General features: G+C 36.2%; 1 pseudogene; it reads right to left on the bottom strand.

Annotated features, from left to right (window-relative positions):
• Nucleotides 1-316: 316 nt before the first annotated feature.
• Nucleotides 317-9,207, bottom strand: LOC126719780 (GDSL esterase/lipase At3g26430-like; annotated as a pseudogene).
• Nucleotides 9,208-23,311: the final 14,104 nt, after the last annotated feature.

The following is a 23,311-nucleotide window of genomic DNA, read 5'->3' as shown; positions in this document are numbered from 1 at the left end:
ATAGTACAAATGCAACAACAGTGACACACATACATCTAAAACATAGTTAAGCAAAATAGTTCTCCAACAAAGTCTAATTACACCACGACACGATTACTTTTCATCTGACATCTCCACGTTTGACTAATAAATGGGATCAGCAAGAAGTGATTGCATGAACTGTGCGTGCTCGTACCACCCTTCCTCCACTCTCTCGAATCTCGACTTGGGTCCAATATCAATTAAGACGTATCTTCATTCGATTATTTTCTTCTCTTATGCGGTTCAATGCTTTACGAAGTTCATCGATCATGTCTCTGGGCATCTGCTATGCAAGTCACCGAGGCACTAGCAACTTAAAACCAACCAACTCATCATAAAACATTTGCTGTTCCTGAAATAACCAAGTCCACTCCTGTCTCATGATATTGTGAACGTAAGCACTATTTCGCAGATTCAGATTGATTGGATAGTTGAACTCATCTTCCAATACCCAACAATGACCCATAGCAGTGAACACATTGTGAGGCCTATAGAGTTGTGGGTTACCAAAACTAGACATTGACGCTGAATACAATAACATCAAATTATCAAGTTAATAGTGTGCATCAACTGTTGGTAAATAATGTAATGTTGCATAAGATGGTACATGACAAAGACATTCATAAATTTGTGTACTATTACATGTTAAAAATGAAATACTAACACTAACATTTGACCATAAACATCAGACGTTGTTGTTAATGTCTACACATTGTGTGCAATACAAAATGTTGTTGTTAATATCTGACCAATGATGTCAAAATGTTGCTATAGTAAAGATTTCATTCTCTTCTGACCAACATTTACTAAAACAAACAACCAAAATCACACCAATGTACTTACTTTAGACTCATTCAACCAAAAAAAAAAAAAATTCAGTACAATATCAAATGAAAATACCATTACCCTAAAATTCTGGTGAGTTTTTCACCTGAGGTGATACAAATTTCAGTTGAGCTCGGAAGCAGTTGTAGATCTGTGGAGCAGAGTTGAATTCATTTCAGATAGAAAGCAAAACACTCTGAATGGGAGGGGATGTCGAGCTATTATACGAGAATTACTCGATTTTACAGAGTTCGAGAATGCTTTATAACTCGACATTAAAGTAATCGAGTTATATTAAAAGACATGAACCCGTACGCTTGACACCAAGACAGTCTGAAAATAGGTTTAACAAGAACATAACTTGATATCTGAATAGTCGGTTACATAACTCGATTTTAGAATAATCGAGTTATTTAGGGATTGAAAAATGAAAATGCCACGCTGGTTGTCCAGCGTGTCACAATGCTGAAGCTAACTCGATCATTGTATGATCAAGTTCTTCACAAAACTCGACTCTGATATTGTCGAGTTACAAAAGATGGGCATTTCCCTAATTAGTTTGAGAAGGAGGGCAAAATGCTGCTTAGTTTTCGCAAAAAGGGCATTTGCCCATTTTGGCCTTGAAATTTTATTTGCTTGTTAGCTAAAAATTGGTTGTAGTATAGTTGTACTTAGAAAAAGTGAGGCTTTAGAAAGTTATATAGAAGCAAAGAAACTAAAAATCTAAAAGAAATAGCTGCACCCATAAGATGGTTTTATGTTTCAACATTTAAGAAATCATGTTTCGTAATATAGATCTTGGGCATTTGTGTGTACTTTTGTACTTCTAAGTTTGCAAACTGATTCAATCCTAACTTAGATATGCCTTTGGGCATGCATTTTCTTTTGAGTGAGGAAAAGTTTTGGGCTAGGGCTTCTTTTAATTTGAGATTCAAATATTGGGCCGCCTCATTGAATGGGCTGAAGCAGCCATATTTATCCATTTGGCCCGCTGTAATAAGAAATCAGTCCAAAAAATATGGAAGGCAGCCCAATGGGCCGGCGTTGTGTACCCAAAATATATTCTTCCACCTTCACCATATATTTTCTGCATGTAACTTGTAAGCCATTCTCACACTTGAATAAAATAAAAAAAAAAAAAAAATTGAAGTGATTGTTGTGAATTTGTAGTACCTTAATGATATATGAGAATTGGCCCATTACATCAGGAACATATGCCTTAATTTGTTCACTGGTCAAGGTTTTTTTGTAACCAGCAGTAATATCATTTTGGCCAATGTCAAATGTGTACAGAGCTTGAGAAAAATAATCCTCCTTGGGTAACAATTTCTCAAAGACCCCTCCTGTGCTAGAATTTTTATTGAAACAACATTCACCTTTCATTTTCAACACCAATATGATAATCAAAGTTTTTGCACAAAAATGATACATTCAAGAAAAGAAACATGACCACCGCGCACTCTTGGTGTGGTGATCACTTCATAAGTATAAGTGTTTGTGGGGTGTAGGATGTAGGGGGTAAGGGCCGGGGTTCAAGTATTCAGGAGAGAGTTTCACGAATATATACACTTAGATTAAGTTAGAGTAGAATTTCTATCTTGTATCAAAAAAGAAAAGAAACATGAGACTCACCTTGTTTTCTCAATATTTGGGATCTTTTATGAAAATTTGAGAATTGGACTGCACGTTTAATGAAATAGGACTATTTCCACCCAGTGCAATTGGTACATCCTGAGGTTCAATTGATGATGCAACAGTTGCAAAATTGGCTCCGTGGCTAAAGTTTGAACCCACAGAGTCCAGAAAAGCACTAACATACGGTAACCCAAAGTTTTCCGCTGAAAATTAACAAAGAGTTTTTCTTGTACAATTAGAACTAGCATGCTACACTTAGTAGTCCTCCAAATCAAGCATACTTTTGACTTCCATCTTAATTTCTTAACCAAAAAAGAAAGAAGAAAATGGAAATACCAATATTTATTTATTTTTGGTTGGGAGGAGTAAAGTTCAAAGATTAATAACAAATTAGCCTCGTCACACGTGCTTCGTGCATGTGATGGGACTTTTTATTTTTTATTTTTTGAATTTACATGCTTTACTTATGGCTTTTGTTTTATTTTTTATTTTAAGAAGAAGTTGTATTAGTACTTGACTACTAATATGAGAGAGAAATATGGAGGTGGAAAAAAAAAACAATTTAGTGATAAAAAATAAATGGTACTTTTGTGAAAATAAAAAATAAAAAATAAAATAAAATAAAAAAAAAGCTTTATTTTTTTTATATTTTTTCAAAAATGGGAGAAAAAACTGTTTATTTATTTATTTTTAATTTAGCTAAAAATTAGGAGTTTTTAAATTACTAATTTTACATGTCTAACCTTATTATTTAAGCCTTAAAAATGGATGAATCTGAGGGCATTTTGGGCATCTAAATTGAGGATCCCAAACATGAGAGACCCCTTAAATGGTAGTATAGACAATAGAACTTTTTGTTTCTTAATTCATTTCTTGAAGTTGAATGATAGAAATTATGACAGTATAATCTTATATCATGTATTTTCTACACATATAGATATGCAAACACTAATGTATTTGACTATTTTCTATATAATACTAAAGACAAAGTTTAGCTATAAAATTGGTTGTAGTCTAGTTGTAACTTAGGGCTACAACATTAGTTAATATCTTTTTATTGTAGGTGAATTTTGGCAAATCCACTATTAGATTACATCTTCTTCTTATATCCACCATGTTTGCAAATTTTCTAGAAAATTAAAGCTCAATAGCTATGTCATTAATAAATTGTTTAAATTACAAGTTTTTATAGTTTAAAATTATACATAAAATATAAGCTTATAGATCAAATAATATCCGATTAATACAAAATTTGATATATATATATATATATTAAGAACGTAATGAAGATGCAATTTAATGGTTAGATTTTCAAAATATGTAGTAATGTTTATTCTATTGAGTAATGTTGTAGCCCTAGGCTAAAACTATTTTTTTAGTTAAATTTCGTCCTAATTTTAATGGATACATGCTTCCACAAAATGAAATGAAAAAAAAAAAAAAAAATCAGAACATTAAGAAAGAGAAATGGAAGTACCTATGAAATCAATTACAAGGTGCCCATCACAAATCCGTCCAGATGGGGTGTGAAAATATGTTTCTCCATTGCGCAGTGGAACTTGTCCGAATAATGTTGAGTAACCACCAGTGTCTACATTTGAGGCACCAAAGTTGAATATAGCAGGATGTTGTGCAGATAGCACCCCAGGACTCAAATCAATAACAGTAAATAAGCGGAAATTAAATAACAAGCACACACAATAGAACACAAGAATTTACGTGGTTCGGCAAACTGCCTACCTCCACGGTGACGACGGAGAAATTTCACTATAAAAATAGGGAGATACAATAGTGCATAATAACACTCTCAAGAAACCCAAATCCCAATACACCCTAACTCTCTCTCACCCACAAGACAAGAAAACACTATTCTTCTTCTTATGCGGCTGCTGCTAGGGTTTTAGGGATTACTCTAATTCTCTCTATATGTTTTCATTCAACCTAAACCTAATATATATATATATATATATATATTATAGGTCGGCTATTACTAGGAATTATATTCCTAGTTGTATTCGGTTTCCTCATACTACTTGTATTTGATTTAGAAGACCAAATTTGGGCTTTGGCAATTCAAGCCACACGGCCTAGTTCAACAAATCTCCACCTTGGCTTGAATTGATCAAGCTACACAAGCAAACTCCTCCATCACCTCCACCTTAGCCCTTTAGGGCTCACAAGCTGCAAACACCAATCAAGTCCAAGCAGTGCTTGAACTTGTCTGTGGGAACTGGCTTTGTTAACATATCAGAGGCATTCTCACTAGTGAGAATCTTCGACAAAGAAATATCACCAGACGAAACCCATTCTCTGATCTTGTGATACCGCACAGCAATATGCTTTGTTCTTGCATGATATACCTGATTCTTCGCCAAATGAATTGCACTCTGACTATCACAATGTAGCACCATGCTATCCTGCTTGAAACCAAGCTCATTAACCAGTCCACTAAGCCAAACGGCTTCTTTTCCTGCCTCTTTCATCGCCATATATTTTGCTTCTGTAGTGGATAAAGCAACTACATCTTGTAGTGTCGACTTCCAGCAAATTGGGCCACCAGCAAACCTAAACACATAGCCTGTCGTGGACTTTCTAGAATCAAGGTCCCCTGCATAGTCGGAATCCACATAACCCACAGCTTCTGTACTAGCTCTCTGATCAAATAGGATACCGAAATCACGAGTGCCTGTAAGATATCGAAAGATCCATTTTACTGCATTCCAATGCTCTTTGCCTGGATCTGCCATATACCTACTAACCACACTGACTGCATGAGAAATATCAGGCCTTGTGCACACCATCAAATACATAAGACACCCAACTACATTTGCATATGACACTTTAGACATATACTCTGACTCCTCATCTGAACTTGGACACAACTGTGAGGACAGTTTAAAATGGGTAGAAAGCGGTGTACTAACAGGTTTTGCATCAAGCATACTAAACCTCTCTAACACCTTCTTAAGATATCCCTTTTGAGATAACCATAATTTACCAGCCCTTCTATCTCGGTGAATTTCTATCCCAAGAATCTTCTTGGCAGCTCCAAGATCCTTCATGTCAAATTCACTACTTAACAAAGACTTCAACTTCACAATTTCTTGCTTACTCTTTGCAGCTACTAACATGTCATCAACATATAGAGCAAGAAATATATAAGAGCCATCAGCAAGTACTCTAAAATAAACACAACAATCATACTCACAACGCATGTACCCATGTGTGACCATGAATGAATCAAACCGTTTATACCATTGCCTGGGAGACTGCTTCAAGCCATATAATGATCTCTTCAATAGACAAACATAATCTTCCTTGCCAGGTTCTTTGAAGCCTTCGGGCTGTTGCATGTAAATCTCTTCTTCTAAATCTCCATGGAGGAATGCAGTCTTCACATCTAGCTGCTCTAACTCCATGTCATGCATTGTCACAAATCCTAGGATTACTCGAATTGAGGTGTGCTTCACAACTGGTGAAAAAATCTCATTATAATCAATTCCTTCTCTCTGTGAGTAACCCTTTGCCAATAACCGTGCCTTGAATTTTTCACCTTCCTTTTCTGACAATGCTTCTTTCTTACGGAATATCCACTTGCAACCAATAGCCTTCTTTCCCTTGGGCAATTTCACTAATTCCCAAGTCTTATTCTTCTGTAGTGATTCCATCTCTTCTGACATTGCTACAAGCCATTTATCATTGTCTTTCCTATTTGTAGCCTCCTTCAAAGTGAATGGATCTCCACCGCTGGTTACGAGAGCAAAACTAACCATGTCTTCAAAGCCATATCTCTGTGGTGCTTTGTGAACCTGCTTCTCTCTACCTTTAGCAATTGAATAAGACTCTTCTTGTTGCTGCTGTGGATCAATCTCAACATCACCCTTATCATTAGGTGAACTATTCTCGTCAAGCTCCACCTCAACAGTTAATTTCTCCTGTGGACTATCATCACACGTCTCTGCTTCATTCTGTTTCAACATAAAGGCTTCATCAAATATGACATCTCTGTTGGTCACCGTTTTCTTTGAGATTGGATCCCAAAGCCTGTAGCCTTTAACACCTTTTTCAAAACCAAGAAATACACATTTTCTTGACTACGAATCCAATTTAGAACGCTCTCCACTCTACACATGCACATAAGCTGGACAACCAAAGATTTTTAGACTCGAATAATCAACTGGTTTACCTGACCAAACCTCTTCTGGAATCTTGAAATCAATGGCTGAAGATGGAGATCTATTAATAATGAAGCTTGCTGTGTTAACTGTCTCTGCCCAGAACACCTTAGACAACCCTGCATTCAATCTCATGCATCTGGCTCTTTCTGCTAAGGTTCTGTTCATTCTCTCTGCAACCCCATTCTGCTGTGGAGTTCCTTTAACTGTGAAGTGACGAGTAATGCCTTCTAATTCACAAAATCTTATGAATTCTTTATCTCTATACTCTAGTCCATTATCTGTTCTAAGGTATTTTATTTTCCTGCCAGTCTGATTCTCAACCTGTGCTTTCCACCTTTTAAATATGCCAAACACATCAGACTTATGCTTCATAAAATAAATCCATACCTTTCTAGAGTAGTCATCAATGAAACTGACGAAATACTGAGCACCGCTATGAGAAGAAACTGATACTGGACCCCAAACATCTGAATGAATGTAGTCAAGAACACCCTTACTTGTATGAGAGCCTGTCTTGAAACTGACTCTATGCTGCTTCCCATACACACAATACTTGCAAAAGTCTAGCTTGCATGTCTTCACCCCTTTCAATAAATTTCTCCTGTGCAACTCTAACATACCACGTTCACCAATATGGCCAAGTCGCATATGCCATAATTTTTTGTCGTCAGTGCTGGACTCCACCGGAGTGGTGACTGCAACTCTTCCTACAACTGTGTTCCCAATCAATCTGTAAAGCGTGCTTATTTTCTGTCCCTTCATCACCATCAAAGTGCCTTTGGTAATCTTCATGATTCCACCCTTTGATGAGTATGAATAACCCAAATCATCCAACACTCCTAAAGAAATTAAATTCTTTCTAAGATCTGGAACATGTCTGACATTACTAAGAACTCTCACAACTCCATCAAACATCTTGATCTTCACGGTACCAATCCCAATAACCGGGCATGTAGCATCATTACCCATTTGGACCATACCACCGTTGTAAGGCTTATACGTGTCAAACCAATCTTTCTTTGGAGTCATATGATATGAGCATGCTGAATCTAAAACCCAGGATTCCAGTAGAACATTGTTACTTGATGAAACTGAAAGTAAATCTGCACCAACTTCACTATCATCTGATGTTTCTTCAGCAACACTAGCTGATTCTAGGGGCTTCTTTCCATTCTTCTTCTCTTCTAAATGCTCTTTCAACTCTTTACATTGATTCTTGTAGTGCCATTTCTTGTGACAATAAAAGTACTCTACATCTTTCTTTGCACGTGATTTAGACTGTGATCTGTTCCTGTTGGAGTTCCGTCCTCTTGACCTGCTTCTACCTCTATTGCTTGACTCAGACTTTACAATAAGTCCATCAGCCTGAGAACCATTACCATCTTGCTTCATCTTTATATGTGACAAGAGAGCACTAGTCACCTCCTCGAGTACTATAGTCTCTTTCCCGTACATCAACGTAGTCACTAGATGATCAAAAGAAGTAGAAAGTGACGCTAATAAGAGTAACGCTTTATCTTCGTCCTCATAATTCACCCCAAAACTTGACAGTTGGGTGTTCAACATGTTAAACGTGTTGAGATGCTCCAACAGATCAGAACCCTCCTTCATATGCAAACTATACAGTTGCTTCTTCACATACAACTTGTTCGTCAGATTCTTTCTCATATAAAAACCTTCTAGTTTTTCCCAAACCTCTTTTTCGGCCTTTGCTTCTAGGATGTTGTGAATGACCTCGTCACCTAGGTTAAGACGAATAGCGCTAGCTGCTTTCTCATCCATCTCTACCCATTCTACATCCTTCATCGTTTCCAGTTTCTTCTCCTTCCCAAGCAAGGCCTTATGAACTCCTTGTTGAATTAGGAGATCCTTCATCCGCCTTTGCCAAAGTGAAAAATTTCCCTTACCACAAAACTTCTCTACATCATACTTTGTGCTTGACATCTTTACTGTATTCAAAAGATTGAATCCTAACCTGGCTCTGATACCACTTGTTGTGCAGATAGCACCCCAGGACTCAAATCAATAACAGTAAATAAGCGGAAATTAAATAACAAGCACACACAATAGAACACAAGAATTTACGTGGTTCGGCAAACTGCCTACCTCCACGGTGACGACGGAGAAATTTCACTATAAAAATAGGGAGATACAATAGTGCACAATAACACTCTCAAGAAACCCAAATCCCAATACACCCTAACTCTCTCTCACCCACAAGACAAGAAAACACTATTCTTCTTCTTATGCGGCTGCTGCTAGGGTTTTAGGGATTACTCTAATTCTCTCTATGTGTTTTCATTCAACCCAAACCTAATATATATATATATTATAGGTCGGCTATTACTAGGAATTATATTCCTAGTTGTATTCGGTTTCCTAATACTACTTGTATTTGATTTAGAAGACCAAATTTGGGCTTTGGCAATTCAAGCCACATGGCCTAGTTCAACACAGGAAAACTGCATTTGGTTGAGATGGTAGGATTTGGTAGTAATGCCAATGAAATTATCAGGCCAAAGATAGCATATAAGGTGTGAGACTCCATGTCCATGAGAGACAAAAAGAGATCAACTTCTCTTCTTCTTTTTTTGACTCCAAGAGATCAAGCATTAAGACAAGAGAATATGGTATGACTATAATGTCTATTTGTCTCCATCTAAAAATATGCCATTGACCTGTTCCAATGATGGTTTTAAAAATCATACACTAAAAAATTTGCTTTTGTTCTCATTCCTAGTTTTTTCTCTATTTTTATCGATCTGAGGGTTTTTTTTCAGGACCGAATTAGTACCCAGTTACCAGTTTAACTAGTTAAACCTCCAATCCAATTTTTAAAAATATGGTTCCTGTTATTATAATTTGGTCTTTCTTTAGCAAAAAGAATATCTACTTTAGTAAAAATTACTGACAATTAATTAATTTTTTCCTACGCATATCTTTTTCCTATGTATATCTTATCTAAGTCTATATAAATCATATCATATCATATTATCATCAATACATATATATAAAACCGAAGCCTCTGAAGCTCCCACAATTTTCCACATCAGCATAATTAAAAAAAAAAAAAAAACATAAGTGCAAAAAAAACCTATTCTAAAACCCAATAAACGCAAATATATATATTTGAAAACCCTAACCCACGCTCTGCCTTATCTTTCCTCCAAAACGCAGACCCAGCTCTGCCGTTCCTCTCTCTTCTCTATTCTCTACCTTCACCTTCCCCAAAACTCAACACTGAAAATCAATCATGCCAAGAAGCCATCCCCACACTGTCAGGTTCGAGATAGAAAGAAGGCATCACCGAACAAACCACTGTCCCAGCCATGGCAGAGGGTATGTCTATTCTCTTCTCTATTCTCTATTCTCTACTTTTTCCTTTTAGTATGATCTTTACTTCCTTGTATTGGTTCTTATATATGCTTCCAAATACGGTCAGTGCTTTTCAAAATTATCACTGTTGTTAACATGGAAGTTCTTCCTAATTTGAAATATGTAAAAATTCAATCTGTACGAAAGTTGTTTATAGCTGAGTGAGCTTTTGGTTTACATATTAGCCTCTGATTTATGACAAATGGGATTAGAAGACATGATTAACTGGATCTGTACTGACTTTTTTTCATAATGTGATTAAGGAGCATTTGATGCAAACGTACATGACCATTGTGGCTGAGAAGGATGTTGCTGTCCAAGAACGTGATATGGCTATCCAAGAACTAAAAATTGTGCCCTGTTTTTTATTTCTAAGTTTTTTTATATTTTTATTTATGATTTCTACAATTGGGTGGATTCGGATTGGTTAAATTGGTTGTATCGATGATTAATTGATTTGTTCTAAATGGTGTTATGTTGATTATGTTTGCTTTCTGGATCTTGCACTTACAATCTATTTACCAAGTTGTGAAATTTGGCAATTTTGAGGTTTTTGTGGTGTCTTATGAAACTTTCTGACATTTTTTTGTGTGTGATTTCAATAAAACCTTGGTATTATCAATTATGATTGGCAGTTTTGTACAATTAAGATTGGCAGTTTTGTACTTTGATCTTTGCTTGGGGGGAAGTCTAATTCCTCTGTATTACATATTACATAATATTATTCCGTTTTGAATGCCTTCTCTTTCGGACAGGTAAACGATCCTGAAAGAGGGTTCAGTGTCCTTGGTAATGGACCTCTTGATATGTGAATGGATCCTCAGGTAACAATAAGGCTCTCCACAGATTTTTTATTTTTTATTTATTTTTTTCACTTTGTTATATTCAGCTGATAGGCCTCAAAGAAGTTTAGTGATGTACAATCAAAACAATTAAATGCATTAATGAAAACAAGAAAATACCAATAGTTGAATTTACTCTTTATTTATTTATTTACTTATTGATGAAATCATCAAATTGAAATTATTCCTTCAGACTAAAAAGGTAGAACTATGATTAGTTTTTTTTTGTTTTTTTTTTTGTTATTTGTTGGCTTATAAATTTTATTCAGTTCTTTTATGTGTTTCTCTACAGTTTTATAGGCTCTCTTTAGTACTGTTAGTGGAAGCAATTGGATTTGCTTGGTGATTTTGTTAAAGGAGCTTACAGGTATTGATATAAATTATTATTATCATTTAAAAATTTCCATCAATTATTAATATACAATGAATCATTGGATGCTATTAAAAGAGAATTGGATGTCAAATTGTAGAATAAATTGGGGTGGGGTTATTATGAAATTTATTGACATTATGAGTGTTTGGTTTTACATTTTAAATTTTTGATGAATTGGTATAATTTGGTGTTATACTTGATACTAATTTGGCGAAAAATTAAGTAGCTTGAAGAAGTTGAGAAAAGAGAAGAGTCTAAGAAATGGAGGAAATACATTCTTAAAAAGCATTGGATAAAGCTTGAAGATGTAAGCACAATTGTATATTTATTATATTTATTGGTTCTTTTGTAATACTTATTAAACCAAATGTAAGAGCACATTATGATTATTGTAATATATTACTTCATAATATTTGTATTTATCTCATTTTTAATATTACTTCATAATATTACATGTTTCATCTTATATTAGAGCCAATTTAGCTTTCAATAATTGAAATTTGAGAAATGTTTAAACATAAAGATGTTAACATTTGATTTAAAACAATCCCGTGCATCGCATGGGTTAGCGACTAGTATTATATATAATAAAAGTTGGGCTTAGACGCCGTGGTTACGCCACGTGGCTTCACCAAATTGCAAAAATTTTAATAAATTTTTAGATTTTTAAAGAACTAAAAAAGAATAGTATACTACCAAGACTCTAATTCATTAATTTTTATCATTAAGTAGTTTATCTCTTAAAATAAATAAAATAAATAAAAAGTTGTATATCGTTAATAATTGGCTCAAAGAATGAACTTGGATATTGATAAACTTGCTCAATCCTAGCTCAAGTTGTAGAGTCCCTTTCGCATTCTCCTAAAACAAAATGCAGAGTCAGTAACGTGAAGGCAAAAAATTGTAGAGCTTCACGTAAAGATAGATATATTTGGCATTCCCTACCTATTCTCAGATCAGAATTCTGAAACTCAAACCCTTCAATCTCTTTGAGTTTGTAATACAAATAGAGCAGAACCACCTATGATGTCCTAGCATCTCCCGAACGAGGTTGTGTACGACATCCTGACTCGGCTACTAGTGAAATCTGTGCTCCGATTTAGGTGTGTTTCCAAATCTTGGAACTCCATATTCACCAACCCTATTTTCATTACCGCACACTTTAACTTCAACCAAGCCAAATCTTTATCAAATAACAGTCACAATGGTTTTCTTCTATATACACATAAGATTTCATATAATATCAAAGAATTGCGTACAGTTTTTTTATAAAGTATTTAAAAAAAAAAAAAAAAAACTAATATGTAATTAACCTAAACTTCTTGATTAGGTAACTTCAAGGAGTTTAGAGCATTTGATTTTTACTTGGACTCCTTTTCTAGGTGGAGTATGTATATATATACATACACCGTTAGTTGCTATAGTTTTTCATTCTCCAACTTATTGTACAATTTTATTATTTAGACTTCCATTTTTCTACCTACAATCATGTAGGTATGTATTTTTTACTCTAATTTTTTTATTATAATCAATTAAATATATTTCTCCCTGACTTGCCAAGCATGACCCAATATTTTTAATCAATTGCCACGTGTGTAAGTTTCTTCATAGGGTACTTTTCATCTGCAGCATTGCCTCATGCCTTAAATTAACGACATAGTCTCGAAAATTACCATTTATGACGCCCTTGTTTTGCAGGTTTGGATGATGCTTAGGTCTCTACAGAGGTACGACAAACGTTCTGACATGCACAATGACCTTAAGTTGACACTAGAATATGTTGATGAGCTGGGCTGACTTAAATTGGCAGATGCGCTCATAGAAGCAGCTGACATTGGTACACAGGCCTCGGGTCACAGCGGGCGAAGTGGTGGGTCTCGAGGGAGTGGACGTCGTGGAGGTGGTCATGCTCGTCGCAACCGTACGACCGAGCAAATCCCATCTATGAGGAAGGGGATGACTTGGATGCAAAGGAGTCATGGCTTGGCACTGATTGGGAACTGTCTGACGACGGCGGCAGGGCACCATGATGCACGTCTGATGCTGGTACTAGGCCATCCCACACCGCCAGTCATGAGGACACTATTCCAGCCCAAACTATGTCCCGTGGTGCTAGCATGGACTATGAGGACCCTCCCCGTATGTCGCCCCCAGTTTTCAATGGATCTACCTAGGATGGTGGATGCATATTTGTCCCCACACCAGGCATGCCCACCCCACCTCTAGTGCATGTGGAGCCCACCATGGCCACTTCATCTCCAAACCCCCACGAAGAGGCTGTATAGATTGAGCAGATATCGGCTGAGGACATTGAGCCGGTGGAGGGTTTGTGGAGATCACGACACCCTCATACACATGCTCTCGATTGCAAGACCGGTGATGGTATATACTTCGTCTACACTTCCCATCTTCTTGAGCTACTTATACTGTGCATTTGATTGAATATGTTAATTTAATTATGCTGTTGTGTCTGATGAAATAGGTAAGATTAGAACTGTGAGGGCATATGAGCAGAAACGAAAAGATCATTAAATGCCTTAGTGTGTGCTTATACTTCCTGTCGATAGGTGACTGGATATTTCCGTTTCACTTTTCTTTTAAAGTTGTATCTTTTTTTTAGCACTCATATATGGTGGAAAAAAATGGTATTACTCATAAAAAATATTTTCAATTTTTTCACAATTTATTAGAGTGAGTAGTTATAATTGGTACAATAACACTTTCTTTTGATTCCATACTAATACAATTTTTTTTGTACCCACTAAAATACAAGAGAGAGAAAGCATATTCATTACTTCATGGGATTTGGGAGAATGTATGTTTATCATAATGTCATTATTGATCCTCTCTCTCTCTTTCTCAAACAAATTAAGAGAGGATGTTTGATATTTAATATGGTCAAAATTGTCTCTCTAGGAACTTGGAAAGAACGCTATGTTCGTCATTATATTCATGTACTCTCACACTCTCTCACGATCTGGGAAGAATATATGAACATTGAAGTTTGCCATTGCTTAATAAAAGCTAACAAACAAACACACACACAAAACTCACATTCTCTCATTCACTGTCTAGACAGGAAGGTGATTATAGAAAAATGTAAGGTGGTGGGCTATATAGGCTTTAGCACACTGCCTAAACCCATGTAAGTTTGTTGATATTTGAAGCCTTTGTAGGGAACTTTTTGTCTGGCAGATATACCAAAAAAGAAGAAGAAGAAATTGTGGTGGTATTCCCCAAAAGCTGGTGATCAAAGCTGAATATGTTCACATAAAGAACGAATGGGTTTGTTTGAGAGCTTGTGAATTTCTATGCAAGGCATGGCTAAAAACGAGTTGGTTTGTCATGCTAAAGATGCTCCCTTCCTTTGTGTTAATAATGCCACCTTCTGTAGGTGACTTAGCCTTCCAACCCATCCCCTATGTTTTTAGGTTTTCATGAGGGTTGCATCTATCATATATGGTTTCAAAGGTTTAATAATAGTGCTCATGAAAGTCACAATCCATATGCATCTCTTATAGTTGAATGGATTTGACAGTAGTGTTTTTTATATAATTAACTTCGTGACAATAATGGCTATGGTAATTGGTTTATGAGGTTTAGGGCCTAAGAAGGTCCACTTAAAGTAAAATAAAGCATGATAGCACCATTGCTTATCCATGTCATTTGAATTAAAACCAAGTTCGTATGATATGAGCATGTTATTAGATAATGGTTTCTACTTTCTAACGCTTTCTTTTCTTAGTTATAAGTGACAAAATCAGGAAATATATTTAGTCGTATTGTTACTAATTTATGGCTTTTCTTTGTAGGTTCTTCCTATATCAGATGTTGAAGTTAGAGAGACCAAAATGATGGGAAATTATCCTATTATTATCTTTGCAGTATGCATTATGTTTTTATTTGAACTTGATAGCAAGCATGTTTGACACATTTCTTGTGGAAACAAACTTTGATGCTCATTATCTTCTTCTTGATGTAAGACAAAATTGAGGAATTTGCATACGTGTGCTTGTGGTGGGTTCAGGGTTAGGAGAATTTGTAGGTTTTGATTTATAATTATTGAGGAGAAGGTTGTGGGGTTCTGTTAGGAATTAAAAGATAGTTGTTGAGTTTCTTGATGGCTATTTGGTAGAAGAAAGTTAGGGTTTTGATAGGTAACAGGAAGGACTTAATTTGGGGTTTGTAAGAAAGAAGACAAAAGAGACAATATGGATATGTTTAGGGGCTGTATAAACAGTACCCTTGAACAACTTATTAAAAAAAATAATGTACCCATGAACAGTACCACAATAGAAAAACAAAAGAGAGAAGAGAAAGGGAAGAAGAAAGGGAGAAGAGAACAGAGAAAAACAATAAGGTGAATGTGCCCTATACTCTATCACTCATTTTTTTTTTTTTTTTTAATTCCAGTTCCTTTCAGTATTTATGCTATATGCATATACTCTTTTTTGTACTAATGGTAGGACTTCTATTTGGGGGTGAACTAAAAACCTAATAAAAGACTTAAATTTATTCTTCTCTAAGAAATAAGCTTCATGGTTAACAAGTAGTTAGTATGTCAGTATGTTGTGACTTATAGGGTCTTTTGTGCATTGCTTCTGCTCTGAGAAATAAGCTCCATGATTGCAGTATGCAAGTGGTTAGCATAGATAAGACGTGTATTGCATTTTGAAAATTTCTAGAATATAAGGGCTTAAGAACATGGCAATTTCTCCACCTGGCCTAATTCTCTAAATATATGCTGTTGTTTATGTTAATAATGCCACCTTCTGTAGGTGACTTAGCCTTTTTAGGTTTTCATGAGGTAAAATAATAGTGCTCATGAAAGTCACAATCCATATGCATGTCTTATAGTTGAAAGGATTTGACAGTGGTGTTTTTTATATAATTAACTTCATGACAATAATGGCTACGGTAATGGGTTGATGAGGTTTAAGGCATAAGAAGGTCCACTTAAAGGAAAATAAAGCATGATAGCACCATTGCTTATCCATGTCATTTGAATTAAAACTAAGTTCATATGATATGCACATGTTAAAATTGCAATTTCTCTAGAATATAAAATTGCAGCTTTCTAATTTTGTAGTTTTTCTTCATGTTAGTTTTCCCTCCTGTGTTTTCAATGGCTTCTCATTGCGACAACAATAACTAACACTGTTCCATACCACACTCTTACTTTGAACTGCTGTGACCTCACTTTAGTTAGGGGGAAAAGATGTCTCATTAGTGCCCAGTGTGCATTCAGGGTTAATTGTGTTGTGTGGCATGTGATGCATGTGATGCATTTAACAATGCATTCAAACTTACCTTGTAAGAGTAACGTGGAGGGTGAGATCATGGGTTCAAGACCCACCAATGGTGTATGTAACTTCAAATCAGAAAAATAATGTGTTCAAACTTTCTCTTGTATTATTCATTATTTGTAATTTCATTGTTGATTGTTGCTCTTCATTGTTGGCTCCTGAAGCAAATGACAATTTTACTTTAACAATTTGTCATCCACATGTTTTGTGAGTTATTGTACAATTAATCCTATATTATTGTTTACTGTTTCTATTTATCACGGCTGCCTGGACTCTTAAATTGAAGCACGAAATATTTTTCTTTAGAAATCTATGAATGACATGTTTCGTGAGTTATGGTACAATATAGATGAGACGAACTTCATATTGATAGAATAAGTTTTGAACTAGTTTCATCTTGAAATAGTTATGCGCTGTGAGCTACACTATTAGTAGGCTTAGATGCAAAATATTAACTACAGTAATGGAGTCCCTATCTCTTAGTAATCAAATGATGAAGAATTTAGCTTTTGACTTTTTTAATTCTTCTGAATCCTTGAACCTTCTTCTATTAAAGATTTTACATTATCACTTTTCCCATGTCAAGCTCATATTACTCATTCCATTCTACAGTGGACTCCTATTAAATGTGGAAAGTCCCATAGTAGTTCATTGAATAATAAAATTAGACAATTATACTTGTGATGATAGATCACTTCCTTTTCCACAATGTACAAATCTCCAAAATGTTCTTCTCCATTTGGAGATTGAGGGACACCTTTGTTTGGTTATAGTCTTCCTCCCATATGATTTGCACTATATTTATATGTCACTCATAGAGATTTATTCTTTGCCTACCCATCAATGTTTGATTCCTATTAATTTGTGTTAATGTGACTTCTGCTTCTTCATACCTGTTAATATGACAGTTAATCTTTGATCCTAGATTTTGGAGTGGAGAGCCTTTGATTGTCTTTTCTTCTTTGATATTGTACATTAATTTATTTCAATATTTAACTATCTATACGTTGGTGATTTATATACCACAAAGTGCTCAAATGTCTTAGCTACTTCCCTCCCCCAAACCTCACAGGTGGGTGGACCCACAATATCTCATGCAAATTCATTTGTGCTAATAATTTCAGGTAATTGGGATCAATGGGCAATTTCCAGGACCAATTTTCAATGTTACTACAAATTGGAATGTTGTTGTCAATGTCAAAAATGGCCTTGACGAGCCATTTCTTCTCACATGGTATATATATATTTTTATAGCAAGAATAAGAAAAATAGCAAGTAGTGATTTTATTAGTGTTAATGTTGTCTAGTTTAATGCAGGAATGGCATAGAACATAGGAAGAACTCTTTGCAAGGTGGTGTTTTAGGTACAAATTGTCCCATTCCTGTTGGTTGGAATTGGACATACCAATTTCAGGCCAAAGATCAAATAGAGAGTTTCTTTTACTTCCCGTCCCTTAGCTTCTAGAGAGCTGCGGGTGGATATGGAGGAATCATCATAAACAACAGAGAAGTGATTCTAGTACCTTTCGGGATGCCAGATGGAGATATTACAATCATCATTAGTGACTGGTACTCTAAGAGTCATAAGGTCAGTGTAAATTTTGTTTTGCTCACTGACTCTGGTGACTGGTGATTACTAGTTACTTTTTTATGTTTCCTATCTGTTGACCAATGCTTATTGGGAAACAGGAACTAAGGCAGGATGTTGAAAAAGGAATCAACCTTGGAGTTGCTGATGGTATCCTTATTGATGGATTGGGTCCCTATCGCTTTGATGGGGCAGTTGTTCCAAATGGTACTACTTACCTGAAAATAAATGTTGAACTAGGTGAATTTCTACAATGTATATGTTATACTTAGTTTGCTGCCCCTTCTCTTTTAACTCCATTAACTTGCTCAAATGAACTAATATTTATAACAAATATGCCTATGACTTTTCCATTGAAAATATGTTTTGAAATTTGTAACTAAAAAGTAATTCTTTATAAAACACAAACAATTTGTTAAACTACATTAAAGACCCTAATTTCAGTGGTCCGCAATTTCTGCATCCCCACCACCTTCCTAATCTTAGCCACCACATCTCCTACTTGTCTGACCTTCATAAAACCCAAACCACCTTACCTAAATTACCTTCTAAGTTAAATATTCGATACTTCAAATTTGTGCATTGGTATTAGCGTATAAAATACAATTTCTATAAATCTTGAATTATTAAACCCATGAAAATTATGAATCTTCTCCTTCTAGTTAATTTTAAGCTAGTATTAAAGTTTTTTTTTTTTTTTTTTTTTTTAAATAAGGAGCTAATACCAATAACTATAGCTAAGGTTAATTGAGTAAAGGGGTTTCATAGGCCCTTCCAGCCATCTTGAGAAGTTTTTCAATAACTGCAGCTAAAAAAGCCAATGCCAAATGATAGCAGTTTGTGTCTATTGCTCTATTGAATATGTCTTGAAATCTTTAGGAAAAGCACAACGTAAGAGCCTTGAAACACACACTGAAAGCCCACAAGAGCACTGCCTAGAATATAAGGGCTTGAGAACGTGAAAATTTCTCTAGAATATAAAATTGTAGCTTTCTAAATTTGTAGTTTTTCTTCATGTTAGTTTTCCCTCCTGTGTTGCCACTCATTTCTTTTCTAGCAAATACCTTGCAGCCACCTGTAAAAGGACCATGGCAGATCATTTTGAAATTCATAGGAGCAAGATGTGGTGAAACAAATTTGAGAAGCCTCTTCTTGGTTTCTTCTCGTATATGCTTTTATTTGTTCAAATTTGGTTGTACACAGCTAGTAAATTTGTAAAAAGTTTTTGTTGGGCATGGAGAAATAGGAATACAATAGATTTAACCAACACAATTGTAATTGTAATTGTAAGAATTGGACAAATTATGAGCTCACTTAAGTTGTACTAGAAATTTATCGTTACGATAATTCATTTGTTGTGTACAAGGCCAGGCTGATTATTTTTCCATTTACCCATCTCAATGTTCGATGATTATAATTATAATAATTATATCAAAAAATTATAATATTTTGGATGGCTTAATCAAGAGAAATGTTATAGTCCAAGTCGTAGGTTTGGCTGCATTGGTACTGGGTGATTGGGTTGCTCACCCCTGAGCATGGGTTGATCTTTTATGACATTTGCACTACCCCAAAGCTTCCAGGGCCTCATACTATGCAAACATGCATTATATCTTCTTTTTTTTTGGATAAAAGAAAACCTCCACCATCTAAATTCCTTTCAGTTACTGCTTCAATTGAGACCAAAGTAGTGCAGAAACAAAAATAATAAGGTTAACTAGAAAATTTGATAAATGAAACAATTAGTAGGTTTGTTACCAAGCATCGTAAGATAGCCACACTGCTAGTCAAACAGTTGGAAAATGATGACATTTCTAGTTAAACCACACTAATTAGGGAAACTAGTTACTTGGCATTTATACACATCTTATTGAATACCACAATAGGAAGTCATACTTTTGCATTCATTTACCCATATGCTATCTCGTTGGTTCGTCAACTTCATTATACCCCACAACATGGGCCACCACCTTATTCAACATGTTCGCACTCAAGGTTGCAATACTTCTTGCGTGGCCACGCTCCTCAATGGCAACTTCCAACTAATACCTCAACAAGGTGTTCCTAATGTCTCCACTTGGATAGTTGGTTCCTTCACTTCGAGACGTGCTCGGTGGACTTGAGGTGGACGTGTTCAGACTTGCCCATGATGCGGACGCACCACCCTGCATGTCCATACCATTACGATGCAAATACTTCATGTATGCGGCTTCTGCTTCCCTTCGATCTTTATATGATTTGTGATTGGCGTTTAGGAACTTATGAACTTGTCTGCTCACATCTAGCCAACTGTCGTATATGCCTGGAGCACGACCGTTAAACACAACATAAATACATCCCATCCCACTCTACAAACACGCAATGGTGGAAAGTCCTTGCACTAGAATGGTGATGCATCTTACTAGCGGAGTAGGCCTGGGTTTTTATAGACAAAATGGGAAGAGAAACTCGATTTTTGAGAAGTCAAGTTATTGAGTAACTCAATTCTTAAATTGCCGAGTTTCTGAATCACCATCACATCAATAGATTTCTGAAGATATAACTCGGCCCTTTAGAATTTGAGTTTTTTAAGTAACTTGACCACATGGATATAGAGTTATGATTGACTACCCACATATTAGAGCCCAAGCACGTGTCTACCTCTTTCAGTTCTGAACAGCTTCACTATGTGGGTTCTGAAAAAGAAAGCTTGAGAGTGAATAAGTTCGTCTGCTGTGTTGGCATTTTCCTCCTAATGATTGCATCCTCACCAAGCGTGCTACAGTTGTGGTTGACAGTTTTTAGACCCCTTAAACAATTGATTAAACCTAGGTAATTAGCCAAGTTGTTACTTAGTCCAATTAAACAAGTCTAGGTTATCACAATAATAAAGATCAAATCATGCAAAGCAGCGGAAAATAAATAACACACGATATGATCACCCAGGAAACCAAACCGGTAAAAACCTGGGGAGGATTTGACTTAGCTATCCTCATTGTAAACTTGAATCCACTATCAAAAAGAATCAAAGTTCATACAAAAGGACTTACAAGCACCCCCGCTTGACTTCCTAATGCTACCAACCAGTAGAACTTACTGACACGACCACGTGCAAGTTCCGAATCCACAGACTCCTTCTTTCTTAGATTCCCACCAGCTACAAGCACCCCCGCTTGTGTATTCTTTAAGCTTTAATGGCAGCAACTGTTTTGATCATCAAGGTGTAGAGAATATCTCCTCCTTGAAAACCCTAAGTTTGTGTAAAGGAAAGCTCCTCTAGATCTCACAAGAGATTTACACAAACCGCAATATGAGCAACACTAAAACGTGGCTAGGGTTTGCCTTTTATACTTAGGACAAATAAGAAACCCTAAAAACGTTTTAAAACAACTAGGGCTGAGTTGGAAAATTCTACAGAAAAGCAATCTGCCCGAGCTTCGATCGGTCGAGACTAAGCTTCAATCGATCGAGCCAGGCCGAAAGCCACAATGCTTTCTACTTTACACTCGATTCCAACTTTACATTGATATACAACTTTGAGCTAGCTTTAAACACTTCTAAACACATTGTTTTGATCATGGTTTGCCAACAATACAAATTAGAGTTCTAAATACATAAAGTCCTACACTTTAGAACCTAACAAACTCCCCTTTGGCAATCCATGACAAAACACAACTTAGAAGCTCAAAGTTTAAAAATGAAAAGCCCTTTACAAAATAATGCTCATAAACCAAATTCAATCCTAACTACTATCCATCAGTTGCAAGTGTAGACAGCAGTTCAATTGAATCAACCTGTATATTTCTTGAAATACTAAACAAAATGCATAACCGCATGTGTGGAAATAATACAAGTAAACAAAATAACTTCTTGATTTCAAACAATACACAAATAAAGAAACAAGAAACAAATAAAGTACCAAACAAAAATATAAAACTCCCCCTAACATGAATATCCCATCAAAAATAAGGTAAGAGCTAAAAATGTTAAGTACATAGTGAAGCACCTAAATACAATCTAAAACTCCACAAGCTCCAACCAAAAACAAAAAGTCTCCCCCTGAAAGCAAAAACTCTACAAGTACTCCCCCTTTTTGTGACGGAATGCCAAAGGGAAAACAAGATATCCATCATCAAAAGGGAGGTGGTCTAAACTGCGCCAACTCCGCACGCAAGGCACGAATCTCATCAAGCACGTCCACCAAAATCTGTCCTTGAGCCGCCTGAACGGTCAAGACATGATCCAACGTGTGACGAACGTCTGAATCATCCGTAGTAGTCGGTGGAGGAACAGCATCAGCAGCAGCACCTGAAGGCTCAGCAGCAGCTGTACCTGTAGAAAAGGGAGGAGGGGGAACACTACTAGATGACGCACCTCTAGGACGAGAATGAGGGACCCTCAACTGAGCAGCCCTCTGACGAAGAAAGGTGGCACCTATAGGAGCTATCACATGAACAGGCTCACCTGACGGAAAACCATCTAGACCTAAATAGAGCAGAATCCTATGAATGAAAATAGGATGAATCAGTGCATGCCCTACGGCAGAACTCCTATGAACTTCGTTCAAAGAACGAAGGAACAAGTGAGAAAAACTGATAGACGCTCCAGAAGCAAAGGCGTACAAAAACACACATCGCTCTAAAGGGATGGTGTGGAAGTGAGAGATAGGCCACAAGGAATGACACGCAATCCTAAAGAAGAGATAGGCAGTCTCGATAAGCTCAGCGGACGTGATCCGAGGATCAGAACCCCACTGGATAGATGACCCAGTGATGTAAGACATAACAACATCTAAAGAGGGTGACTCATCATAGGGATAGACAGCATCCCGAACAACCGGCACCCCAAGAGCCTCAGCCACCACCCGAGGGGTAATGGTGAACTCTACACCTTGTATCCAACTCCTAACAAGGGTGTTGGAATCATAGATGTGGCAAGAGAGGTTCGAGTAGAACTCTCTAATCAGGGTGGTCGGAGGTGGATGATCTATCTGTACGAGAGGCAACCAACCCCTAGACTCAAAATTAGCCCTAATGGCCGGATCAAGCGCATCTAACACAACAGCTCGCTCAGACCAGATCTTACGCCTACAGTTCAAGGTGTCATAGGCTTCTCTACATTTATCATTCTTAAACAGCTCTACTCTAGGTGGAGACTCAGAGGAAGTGGAAGTGGTTCTATGAGCTCTA

This window comes from Quercus robur, chromosome 3 (genome assembly GCF_932294415.1).
Source record: "Quercus robur chromosome 3, dhQueRobu3.1, whole genome shotgun sequence".
NCBI classification, from domain to species: domain Eukaryota; kingdom Viridiplantae; phylum Streptophyta; class Magnoliopsida; order Fagales; family Fagaceae; genus Quercus; species Quercus robur.
The sequence above is the reverse complement of the archived record's forward strand: the minus strand, read 5'-3'. Positions and strand labels throughout refer to the sequence as shown.